The sequence below is a fragment of the Oncorhynchus nerka genome, linkage group LG14 (genome assembly GCF_034236695.1).
Source record: "Oncorhynchus nerka isolate Pitt River linkage group LG14, Oner_Uvic_2.0, whole genome shotgun sequence".
Taxonomy (NCBI): domain Eukaryota; kingdom Metazoa; phylum Chordata; class Actinopteri; order Salmoniformes; family Salmonidae; genus Oncorhynchus; species Oncorhynchus nerka.
The window spans coordinates 99,053,688-99,066,187 of NC_088409.1; the positions used below are offsets into that span (position 1 = coordinate 99,053,688).

Sequence of the window (12,500 nt, forward strand, 5' to 3'; positions counted from 1 at the left end):
CCCATAACCCACTGCACCATACAGGTAATTACCCATAACCCATTGCATCATACAGGTTATTGCCCATAACCCATTGCATCATTACATTTACATTTAAGTCATTTAGCAGACGCTCTTATCCAGAGCGACTTACAAATTGGTGCTTTCACCTTATGACATCCAGTGGAACAGCCACTTTACAATAGTGCATCTAAATCTTTTAAGGGGGTGAGAAGGATTACTTTATCCTATCCTAGGTATTCCTTAAAGAGGTGGGGTTTCAGGTGTCTCCGGAAGGTGGTGATTGACTCCGCTGTCCTGGCGTCGTGAGGGAGTTTGTTCCACCATTGGGGGGCCAGAGCAGCGAACAGTTTTGACTGGGCTGAGCGGGAACTGTACTTCCTCAGTGGTAGGGAGGCGAGCAGGCCAGAGGTGGATGAACGCAGTGCCCTTGTTTGGGTGTAGGGCCTGATCAGAGCCTGGAGGTACTGAGGTGCCGTTCCCCTCACAGCTCCGTAGGCAAGCACCATGGTCTTGTAGCGGATGCGAGCTTCAACTGGAAGCCAGTGGAGAGAGCGGAGGAGCGGGGTGACGTGAGAGAACTTGGGAAGGTTGAACACCAGACGGGCTGCGGCGTTCTGGATGAGTTGTAGGGGTTTAATGGCACAGGCAGGGAGCCCAGCCAACAGCGAGTTGCAGTAATCCAGACGGGAGATGACAAGTGCCTGGATTAGGACCTGCGCCGCTTCCTGTGTGAGGCAGGGTCGTACTCTGCGGATGTTGTAGAGCATGAACCTACAGGAACGGGCCACCGCCTTGATGTTAGTTGAGAACGACAGGGTGTTGTCCAGGATCACGCCAAGGTTCTTAGCGCTCTGGGAGGAGGACACGATGGAGTTGTCAACCGTGATGGCGAGATCATGGAACGGGCAGTCCTTCCCGGGAGGAAGAGCAGCTCCGTCTTGCCGAGGTTCAGCTTGAGGTGGTGATCCGTCATCCACACTGATATGTCTGCCAGACATGCAGAGATGCGATTCGCCACCTGGTCATCAGAGGGGAAAGGAGAAGATTAATTGTGTGTCGTCTGCATAGCAATGATAGGAGAGACCATGTGAGGTTATGACAGAGCCAAGTGACTTGGTGTATAGCGAGAATAGGAGAGGGCCTAGAACAGAGCCCTGGGGGACACCAGTGGTGAGAGCGCGTGGTGAGGAGACAGATTCTCGCCACGCCACTTGGTAGGAGCGACCTGTCAGGTAGGACGCAATCCAAGCATGGGCCGCGCCGGAGATGCCCAACTCGGAGAGGGTGGAGAGGAGGATCTGATGGTTCACAGTATCGAAGGCAGCCGATAGGTCTAGAAGGATGAGAGCAGAGGAGAGAGAGTTAGCTTTAGCAGTGCGGAGTGCCTCCGTGATACAGAGAAGAGCAGTCTCAGTTGAATGACTAGTCTTGAAACCTGACTGATTTGGATCAAGAAGGTCATTCAGGTTATCATCATACAGGTTATTACCCATAACCCATTGCATCATACAGGTTATTGCCCATAACCCATTGCACCCATACAGGTTATTACCCATAACCCATTGCATCATACAGGTTATTACCCATAACCCATTGCACCATACAGGTTATTGCCCATAACCCATTGCATCATACAGGTTATTACCCATAACCCATTGCATCCATACAGGTTATTACCCATAACCCATTGCATCATACAGGTTATACCCATAACCCATTGCATCATACAGGTTATACCCATAACCCATTGCATCATATAGGTAATTACCCATAACCCACTGCACCATACAGGTTATTACCCATAACCCATTGCACCATACAGGTTATTACACATAACCCATTGCATCATACAGGTAACTACCCATAACCCATTGATTCATACAGGTTATTACCCATAACCCATTGCACCATACAGGTTATTACCCATAACCCATTGCATCATACAGGTTATTACCCATAACCCATTGCATCATACAGGTTATTGCCCATAACCCCTTGCACCATACAGGTAATTACCCATAACCCATTGCATCCATACAGGTTATTACCCATAACCCATTGCATCATACAGGTTATACCCATAACCCATTGCATCATACAGGTTATACCCATAACCCATTGCATCATATAGGTAATTACCCATAACCCACTGCACCATACAGGTTATTACCCATAACCCATTGCACCATACAGGTTATTACACATAACCCATTGCATCATACAGGTAACTACCCATAACCCATTGCATCATACAGGTTATTACCCATAACCCATTGCACCATACAGGTTATTACCCATAACCCATTGCATCATACAGGTTATTACCCATAACCCATTGCATCATACAGGTTATTGCCCATAACCCATTGCATCATACAGGTTATTGCCCATAACCCATTGCATCATACAGGTTATTACCCATAACCCATTGCATCCATACAGGTTATTACCCATAACCCATTGCATCCATACAGGTTATTACCCATAACCCATTGCATCCATACAGGTTATTACCCATAACCCACTGCACCATACAGGTAATTACCCATAACCCATTGCATCCATACAGGTTATTACCCATAACCCACTGCACCATACAGGTAATTACCCATAACCCATTGCATCATACAGGTTATTGCCCATAACCCACTGCACCATACAGGTAATTACCCATAACCCATTGCACCATACAGGTAACTACCCATAACCCACTGCATCATACAGGTTATTACCCATAACCCATTGCATCCATACAGGTTATTACCCATAACCCATTGCATCCATACAGGTTATTACCCATAACCCATTGCACCATACAGGTTATTACCCATAACCCATTGCATCCATACAGGTTATTACCCATAACCCATTGCACCATACAGGTTATTACCCATAACCCATTGCATCCATACAGGTTATTACCCATAACCCATTGCACCATACAGGTTATTACCCATAACCCATTGCACCATACAGGTTATTACCCATAACCCATTGCATCCATACAGGTTATTACCCATAACCCATTGCACCATACAGGTTATTACCCATAACCCATTGCATCATACAGGTTATTACCCATAACCCATTGCATCATACAGGTTATTACCCATAACCCATTGCACCATACAGGTTATTGCCCATAACCCATTGCATCATACAGGTTATTACCCATAACCCATTGCACCATACAGGTTATTACCCATAACCCATTGCACCATGCAGGTTATTGCCCATAACCCATTGCACCATGCAGGTTATTACCCATAACCCATTGCACCATACAGGTAAGACGGGACAGGGAAATTCCATTCTGCAGAAATATGAAAAATGTAAAACTAGAACAAATTAGGTAAAACCACTATAACTTATACTTTTAAATTGAAACACTACACTTTGCAGTGCGGTTGACAAAACTGTGCGGAGTGCAGAGCTCCCTGTCAATAAACACATCAATCTGCTAATCTGTCTGTAGTCTGTATGTTTTAGACTGTCAGTAGTCTGTATGTCTGTAGACTGTCAGTGGTCTGTATGTCTGTAGACTGTCCGTGATCTGTCTGTAGTCTGCCTGTAGTCTGTAGTTTGTCAGTAGTCAGTCTGTAGTCTGTCTGTAATTTGTCTGTGGACTGTCAGTGGTCTGTATGTAGTCTGTCGGTGGTCTGTCAGTGGCTTGTCTGTAGACTGCCCATGATCTGTCAGTAGTTTATCTGGAGTCTGTTTGTCAGTGGTCTGTCCGTAGTCTTCCAGTATACGTTTGTAGTCTGTCAGTAGTCTGTATGTCAGTAGTTTGTCAGTGGTCTGTCAGTAGACGTCTGTAGTCTGTCAGTGGTCTGTCAGTAGTCTGTCAGTAGTCTGTCAGTAGATGTCTGTAGTCTGTCAGTAGTCTGTCAGTAGTCTGTCAGTAGATGTCTGTAGTCTGTCAGTAGTATGTCTGTAGTCTGTCAGTAGTCTGTCAGTAGACGTCTGTAGTCTGTCAGTAGTCTGTCAGTAGACGTCTGTAGTCTGTCAGTAGTCTGTCAGTAGACGTCTGTAGTCTGTCAGTAGTCTTTCAGTAGACGTCTGTAGTCTGTCAGTAGTCTGTCAGTAGACGTCTGTAGTCTGTCAGTAGTCTTTCAGTAGACGTCTGTAGTCTGTCAGTAGTCTTTCAGTAGACGTCTGTAGTCTGTCAGTAGTCTTTCAGTAGACGTCTGTAGTCTGTCAGTAGTCTGTCAGTAGACGTCTGTAGTCTGTCAGTAGTCTGTCAGTAGACGTCTGTAGTCTGTCAGTAGTCTTTCAGTAGACATCTGTAGTCTGTCAGTAGTCTGTCAGTAGACGTCTGTAGTCTGTCAGTAGTCTTTCTGTAGTCTGTCAGTAGTCTGTCAGTAGTCTGTCAGTAGACGTCTGTAGTCTGTCAGTAGTCTGTCAGTAGACGTCTGTAGTCTGTCAGTAGTCTTTCCGTAGACATCTGTAGTCTGTCAGTAGTCTTTCTGTAGTCTGTCTGTAGTCTGTCAGTAGTCTGTCAGTAGTCTTTCTGTAGTCTGTCAGTAGTCTGTCAGTAGTCTGTCAGTAGACGTCTGTAGTCTGTCAGTAGTCTGTCAGTAGACGTCTGTAGTCTGTCAGTAGTCTTTCCGTAGACATCTGTAGTCTGTCAGTAGTCTTTCTGTAGTCTGTCAGTAGTCTTTCTGTAGTCTGTCAGTAGTCTGTCAGTAGATGTCTGTAGTCTGTCAGTAGTCTGTCAGTAGACGTCTGTAGTCTGTCAGTAGTCTGTCAGTAGTCTGTCAGTAGACATCTGTAGTCTGTCAGTAGTCTGTCAGTAGTCTGTCAGTAGTCTGTCAGTCGACGTCTGTAGTCTGTCAGTAGTCTGTCAGTAGATGTCTGTAGTCTGTCGGTAGTCTGTCAGTGGTCTGTCAGTAGACGTCTGTAGTCTGTCAGTAGTCTGTCAGTAGACGTCTGTAGTCTGTCAGTAGGCTGCCTGTAGACTGTCAGTGGTCTGTCTGTCATCAGTCCGTCAGTCATGCCTGCATGTCTGTAGTCTGTCTGTAATCTGTTGTCTGTAGTCTGTCAGTAGTCTGTCAGTAGTCTGTCAGTAGTCTTCCCGTAGACGTCAGTAGTCTGTCTGTAGTCTGTCTGTAGTCTGTCTGTAGTCTGTCAGTAGTCTTTCAGTAGACGTCTGAGTCCTGGTGACCATGTCCTTGTTCAACAGACTTCAAAGAGAAAAGAGCTTGCTTTTCTTCCTCTAACTCGACTTCCAAATCCCTCCCTCCCTCCCTCCCTCCCTCCCTCCCTCCCTCCCTCCCTCTCTCTCTCCCCCCACCCTCCCTCCCTCTCTCTCTCTCTCCCCCCACCCTCCCTCCCTCCCTCCCTCCCTCCATTCCGTCATGTAGCAGTGGTATCAGATTTCACTGGGAAAGTGGCCTCCTGGACTAATTTTGTGTAGTCCCCCTCCCTCCCTCCCTCCCTCCCTCCCTCCCTCCCTCCCCCACCCTCCCTCCCTCTCTCTCTCCCCCTCCCTCCCTCCCTCCCTCCCTCTCTCTCTCCCCCCACCCTCCCTCCCTCTCTCTCTCCCCCCCTCCCTCCCTCCCTCCCTCTCTCTCTCCCCCCACCCTCCCACCCTCCCCTCCCTCCCTCCCTACCGCTCAAAGGCCATTATAGTGGAGGATCATTTTCTCCTGTTGCAGTAGAGAGAGCAGAGAGCAGAATAGAACAGAGTACCACCCCTAAATGTCTGGTTCTAATAAAACAACTCCTGCTGCACCCCTCTGCCTGCACCCCTCCGCCTGCACCCCCCAGCCTGCACCCCTCCGCCTGCATCCCTCTGCCTGCACCCCTCTGCCTGCACCCCTCTGCCTGCACCCCTCCGGCTGCACCCCTCCGCCTGCACCCCCAGCCTGCACCCCTCTGCCTGCACCCCTCTGCCTGCACCCCTCCGCCTGCACCCCTCCGCCTGCACCCCTCTGCCTGCACCCCTCTGCCTGCACCCCTCTGCCTGCACCCCTCCGCCTGCACCCCTCAGCCTGCATCCTATGCTGCTGCTCTACCCCCCCACCTCCAGGCCCGTATCCCCCATGCCACGGGCTTACAGCCAAGGGGCCGGCTACGGAGGAATGGGGAGAAATATGAATGTAATGGTTGAAAAGGCAACAGTGCTGGAGGAATGAAAGATTTGATTGTAGTAGGAAGTAGGAGAGAGAGAGAGAGTAGGAGAGAGACAGAGAGAGAGACAGAAAGAGAGAGAGAGACAGCGAGAGAGAGAGACAGAGACAGAGACAGAGAGAGAGAGAGAGACATAGAGAGAGAGACAGAGACAGAGAGAGAGAGACAGAGAGAGAGAGACAGAGAGACAGAGACAGACAGAGAGAGAGAGAGAGAGAGAGAGAGAGACAGAGAGACTGGAATAGATACAAAAAGAAAGACATACAGAGACCAGAGCCAGAGGAAAGAGCCCAGAGCCAGCCAGAGGACAGAGACAACCAGAGGAAAGGAAACAGGGGAGGACAGCAGGTATCGGCTGGGCTGGGCTGGGGTGAAGGTGAGCCATGCTCAAGGAATGCTCTAGCTATAACAGCCCCAGCTCTAGCAGTGTGACTCAGGAGTGAGTTGTTCATTGTTTACAGGACTACTTCTGGCATAACTGCTCACTCACACACTCTCAGTGACTCAGTGTTGTTGAGTTCCACTCTCAGGGACTCAGTGTTGTTGAGTTCCACTCTCAGGGACTCAGTGTTGTTGAGTTCCACTCTCAGTGACTCTGTGTTGTTGAGTTCCACTCTCAGGGACTCAGTGTTGTTGAGTTCCACTCTCAGTGACTCAGTGTTGTTGAGTTCCACTCTCAGTGTTGTTGACTCAGTGACTTGTTGAGTTCCACTCTCAGTTCCTCTCAGGGACTCAGTGTTGTTGAGTTCCACTCTCAGGGACTCAGTGTTGTTGAGTTCCACTCTCAGGGACTCAGTGTTGTTGAGTTCCACTCTCAGTGACTCAGTGTTGTTGAGTTCCACTCTCAGTGTTGTTGAGTTCCACTCTCAGTGACTCAGTGTTGTTGAGTTCCACTCTCAGTGACTATGTGTTGTTGAGTTCCACTCTCAGTGACTCAGTGTTGTTGAGTTCCACTCTCAGGGACTCAGTGTTGTTGAGTTCCACTCTCAGGGACTCAGTGTTGTTAAGTTCCACTCTCAGTGACTCTGTGGTTGAGTTCCACTCTCAGGGACTCAGTGTTGTTAAGTTCCACTCTCAGTGACTCAGTGTTGTTGAGTTCCCCTCTCAGTGACTCAGTGTTGTTGAGTTCCCCTCTCAGTGACTCAGTGTTGTTGAGTTCCACTCTCAGTGACTCAGTGTTGTTGAGTTCCACTCTCAGTGACTCAGTGTTGTTGAGTTCCACTCTCAGGGACTCAGTGTTGTTGAGTTCCACTCTCAGGGACTCAGTGTTGTTGAGTTCCACTCAGTGTTGTTGAGTTCCACTCTCTGTGTTGTTGAGTTCCACTCTCTGTGTTGTTGAGTTCCACTCTCAGTGTCGTTGAGTTCCACTCTCAGTGACTCAGTGTTGTTGAGTTCCACTCTCAGTGACTCAGTGTTGTTGAGTTCCACTCTCAGTGACTCAGTGTTGTTGAGTTCCACTCTCAGTGACTCAGTGTTGTTGAGTTCCACTCTCAGTGACTCAGTGTTGTTGAGTTCCACTCTCAGTGACTCAGTGTTGTTGAGTTCCACTCTCAGTGACTCAGTGTTGTTGAGTTCCACTCTCAGTGACTCAGTGTTGTTGAGTTCCACTCTCAGTGACTCAGTGTTGTTGAGTTCCACTCTCAGGGACTCAGTGTTGTTGAGTTCCACTCTCAGGGACTCAGTGTTGTTGAGTTCCACTCAGTGTTGTTGAGTTCCATTGTCTAAATACACACCTTAACACCACCTGTCCACTGTCCATCTATCCATCCATTCTCTTTCCATTCACACATTTGTGTTAGTGTTGATATTAGTGGAACCTCCAGTCCCACCCTGTAGCCTTCAGCCTCTCCACCTCCAGTCCCACCCTGTAGCCTTCAGCCTCTCCACCTCCAGTCCCACCCTGTAGCCTTCAGCCTCTCCACCTCCAGTCCCACCCTGTAGCCTTCAGCCTCTCTACCTCCAGTCCCACCCTGTAGCCTTCAGCCTCTCCACCTCCAGTCCCACCCTGTAGCCTTCAGCCTCTCCACCTCCAGTCCCACCCTGTAGCCTTCAGCCTCTCTACCTCCAGTCCCACCCTGTAGTCTTCAGCCTCTCCACCTCCAGTCCCACCCTGTAGCCTTCAGCCTCTCCAGCTCCAGTCCCACCCTGTAGCCTTCAGCCTCTCTACCTCCAGTCCCACCCTGTAGCCTTCAGCCTCTCCACCTCCAGTCCCACCCTGTAGCCTTCAGCCTCTCTACCTCCAGTCCCACCCTGTAGCCTTCAGCCTCTCCACCTCCAGTCCCACCCTGTAGCCTTCAGCCTCTCTACCTCCAGTCCCACCCTGTAGCCTTCAGCCTCTCCACCTCCAGTCCCACCCTGTAGCCTTCAGCCTCTCCACCTCCAGTCCCACCCTGTAGCCTTCAGCCTCTCTACCACCAGTCCCACCCTGTAGCCTTCAGCCTCTCTACCTCCAGTCCCACCCTGTAGCCTTCAGCCTCTCCACCTCCAGTCCCACCCTGTAGCCTTCAGCCTCTCTACCTCCAGTCCCACCCTGTAGCCTTCAGCCTCTCCACCTCCAGTCCCACCCTGTAGCCTTCAGCCTCTCCACCTCCAGTCCCACCCTGTAGCCTTCAGCCTCTCTACCTCCAGTCCCACCCCTGTAGCCTTCAGCCTCTCTACCTCCAGTCCCACCCTGTAGCCTTCAGCCTCTCCACCTCCAGTCCCACCCTGTAGCCTTCAGCCTCTCCACCTCCAGTCCCACCCTGTAGCCTTCAGCCTCTCCACCTCCAGTCCCACCCTGTAGCCTTCAGCCTCTCTACCTCCAGTCCCACCCTGTAGCCTTCAGCCTCTCCACCTCCAGTCCCACCCTGTAGCCTTCAGCCTCTCCACCTCCAGTCCCACCCTGTAGCCTTCAGCCTCTCCACCTCCAGTCCCACCCTGTAGCCTTCAGCCTCTCTACCTCCAGTCCCACCCTGTAGCCTTCAGCCTCTCCACCTCCAGTCCCACCCTGTAGCCTTCAGCCTCTCTACCTCCAGTCCCACCCTGTAGCCTTCAGCCTCTCTACCTCCAGTCCCACCCTGTAGCCTTCAGCCTCTCCACCTCCAGTCCCACCCTGTAGCCTTCAGCCTCTCCACCTCCAGTCCCACCCTGTAGCCTTCAGCCTCTCTACCTCCAGTCCCACCCTGTAGCCTTCAGCCTCTCCACCTCCAGTCCCACCCTGTAGCCTTCAGCCTCTCCACCTCCAGTCCCACCCTGTAGCCTTCAGCCTCTCCACCTCCAGTCCCACCCTGTAGTCTTCAGCCTCTCTACCTCCCACCCTGTAGCCTTCAGCCTCTCCACCTCCAGTCCCACCCTGTAGCCTTCAGCCTCTCTACCTCCAGTCCCACCCTGTAGCCTTCAGCCTCTCCACCTCCAGTCCCACCCTGTAGCCTTCAGCCTCTCTACCTCCAGTCCCACCCTGTAGCCTTCAGCCTCTCCACCTCCAGTCCCACCCTGTAGCCTTCAGCCTCTCCACCTCCAGTCCCACCCTGTAGCCTTCAGCCTCTCCACCTCCAGTCCCACCCTGTAGCCTTCAGACTCTCTACCTCCAGTCCCACCCTGTAGCCTTCAGCCTCTCTACCACCAGTAGCTTTCTGCTGTAGTGAGCACCACACCACAACACACCACAACACCACACACCACCACAACACCACAACACCACCACAACACCACACACCACCACACACCACAACACCACACACCACAACACACCACAACACCACACACCACCACACACCACCACAACACCACACACCACCACACACCACACACCACAACACACCACAACACCACACACCACCACACACCACCACACACCACCACACACCACACACCACAACACACCACAACACCACAACGCACCACACCACAACACACCACAACGCCACAACACACCACAACACCACACACCACCACAACACCACAACACCACACACCACAACACACCACAACACCACACACCACAACACAACAACGCACCACACCACAACACACCACAACACCACACACCACCACACACCACCACAACACCACACACCACAACACCACAACACAACGCACCACAACACACCACACCACAATGCTCCACAACACCACAACACACCACAACACCACACACCACAACCTCACCACACCACACCACAACACAACACACCACAACACAACACCACAACACCACACACCACAACGCACCACAACACAACACACCACCACCACAACACACCACAACGCACCACAACACAACACACCACCACCACAACACAACACCACAACACAACACACCACCACCACAACATACCACCACAACGCACCACACCACACCACACCACAACGCACCACAACACAACACACCACCACCACAACACAACACCACAACACAACACACCACAACCACAACACACCACAACGCACCACACCACACCACACCACAACGCACCACAACACAACACACCACCACCACAACACACCACCACACACCACACCACAACACACCACCACAACACACCACAACGCACCACACCACAACACACCACCACAACACACCACAACGCACCACACCACACCACACCACACCACAACGCACCACAACACAACACACCACCACCACAACACACCACCACACACCACACCACAACACACCACCACAACACACCACAACGCACCACACCACAACACACCACCACCACCACAACACACCACCACAACACACCACCACAACACACCACAACGCACCACACCACAACACACCACCACCACAACACACCACCACCACAACACACCACCACAACACACCACCACAACACACCACAACGCACCACACCACCACCACAACACACCACCACAACACACCACAACACAACACACCACCACCACAACACACCACCACAACACACCACCACAACACACCACAACGCACCACAACACACCACCACAACACACCACAACGCACCACACCACAACACCCCACCACACACCTAAACACACCACAACACACAACACCAAAACGCCACCACAACACCACCACAACACCACCCCAACACAACACACCACCACCACAACACACTACCACAACACACCACAACACACCACAACGCACCAAAACACACCACAACGCACCAAAACACACCGCACCAAACACACACAACACCACAACACAACACCACCCCAACACAACACCACCCCAACACCACTCCAACACCACAACAACACAACATAACACCACTCCAACACCACAACAACACCACCCCAAAACAACACCACCCGAACACAACACAACACCACCCCAACACAACACAACACAACACCACCCCAACACAACACCACCACAACACAACACAACACCACCCCAACACAACACCACCCCAACACAACACCACCCCAACACCACTCCAACACCACAACAACACAACATAACACCACTCCAACACCACAACAACACCACCCCAAAACAACACCACCCGAACACAACACAACACCACCCCAACACAACACAACACAACACCACCCCAACACAACACCACCACAACACAACACAACACCACCCCAAAACAACACAACACCACCCCAACACAACACAACATAACATAACACCACCGCAAAACAACACCACCCGAACACAACACAACACAACACCACCCCAACACAACACCACCCCAACCCCAAAACAACACCACCCCCAACACAACACCACCCCAACACAACACCACCCCAACCCCAAAACAACACCACCCCAACACAACACCACCCCAACCCCAAAACAACACCACCCCCCAACCCCAACCCCAAAACAACACCACCCCAACACAACACCACCCCAACCCCAAAACAACACCACCCCACCCCCAAAACAACACCACACCACACCCAAAACAACACCACCCCACCCCCAACACAACACCACCCCAACCCCAAAACAACACCACCCCCAACCCCAACCCCAAAACAACACCACCCCACCCCCAAAACAACACCACCCCACCCCCAAAACAACACCACCCCCAACCCCAACACAACACCACCCCAACCCCAAAACAACACCACCCCCAACCCCAACCCCAAAACAACACCACCCCACCCCCAAAACAACACCACCCCACCCCCAAAACAACACCACCCCAACCCCAACCCCAAAACAACACCACCCCACCCCCAAAACAACACCACCCCCAACCCCAACCCCAAAACAACACCACCCCACCCCCAAAACAACACCACACCACCCCCAAAACAACACCACCCCCAACCCCAACCCCAAAACAACACCACCCCACCCCCAAAACAACACCACACCACACCACACCACAGCCACAACGATAGTCCAGACTGGGATGTCGATCTTAATGACAGTC

At 51.6% G+C, this 12,500-nt stretch overlaps 1 protein-coding gene across 1 annotated transcript in view; it reads left to right on the top strand.

Moving 5' to 3' along the window:
* Positions 1-12,500, top strand: part of LOC115125282 (tyrosine-protein kinase receptor UFO) — a 121,706-nt gene that overhangs the window by 35,613 nt on the left and 73,593 nt on the right. The gene's annotated exons all lie outside the window — the stretch shown is intronic.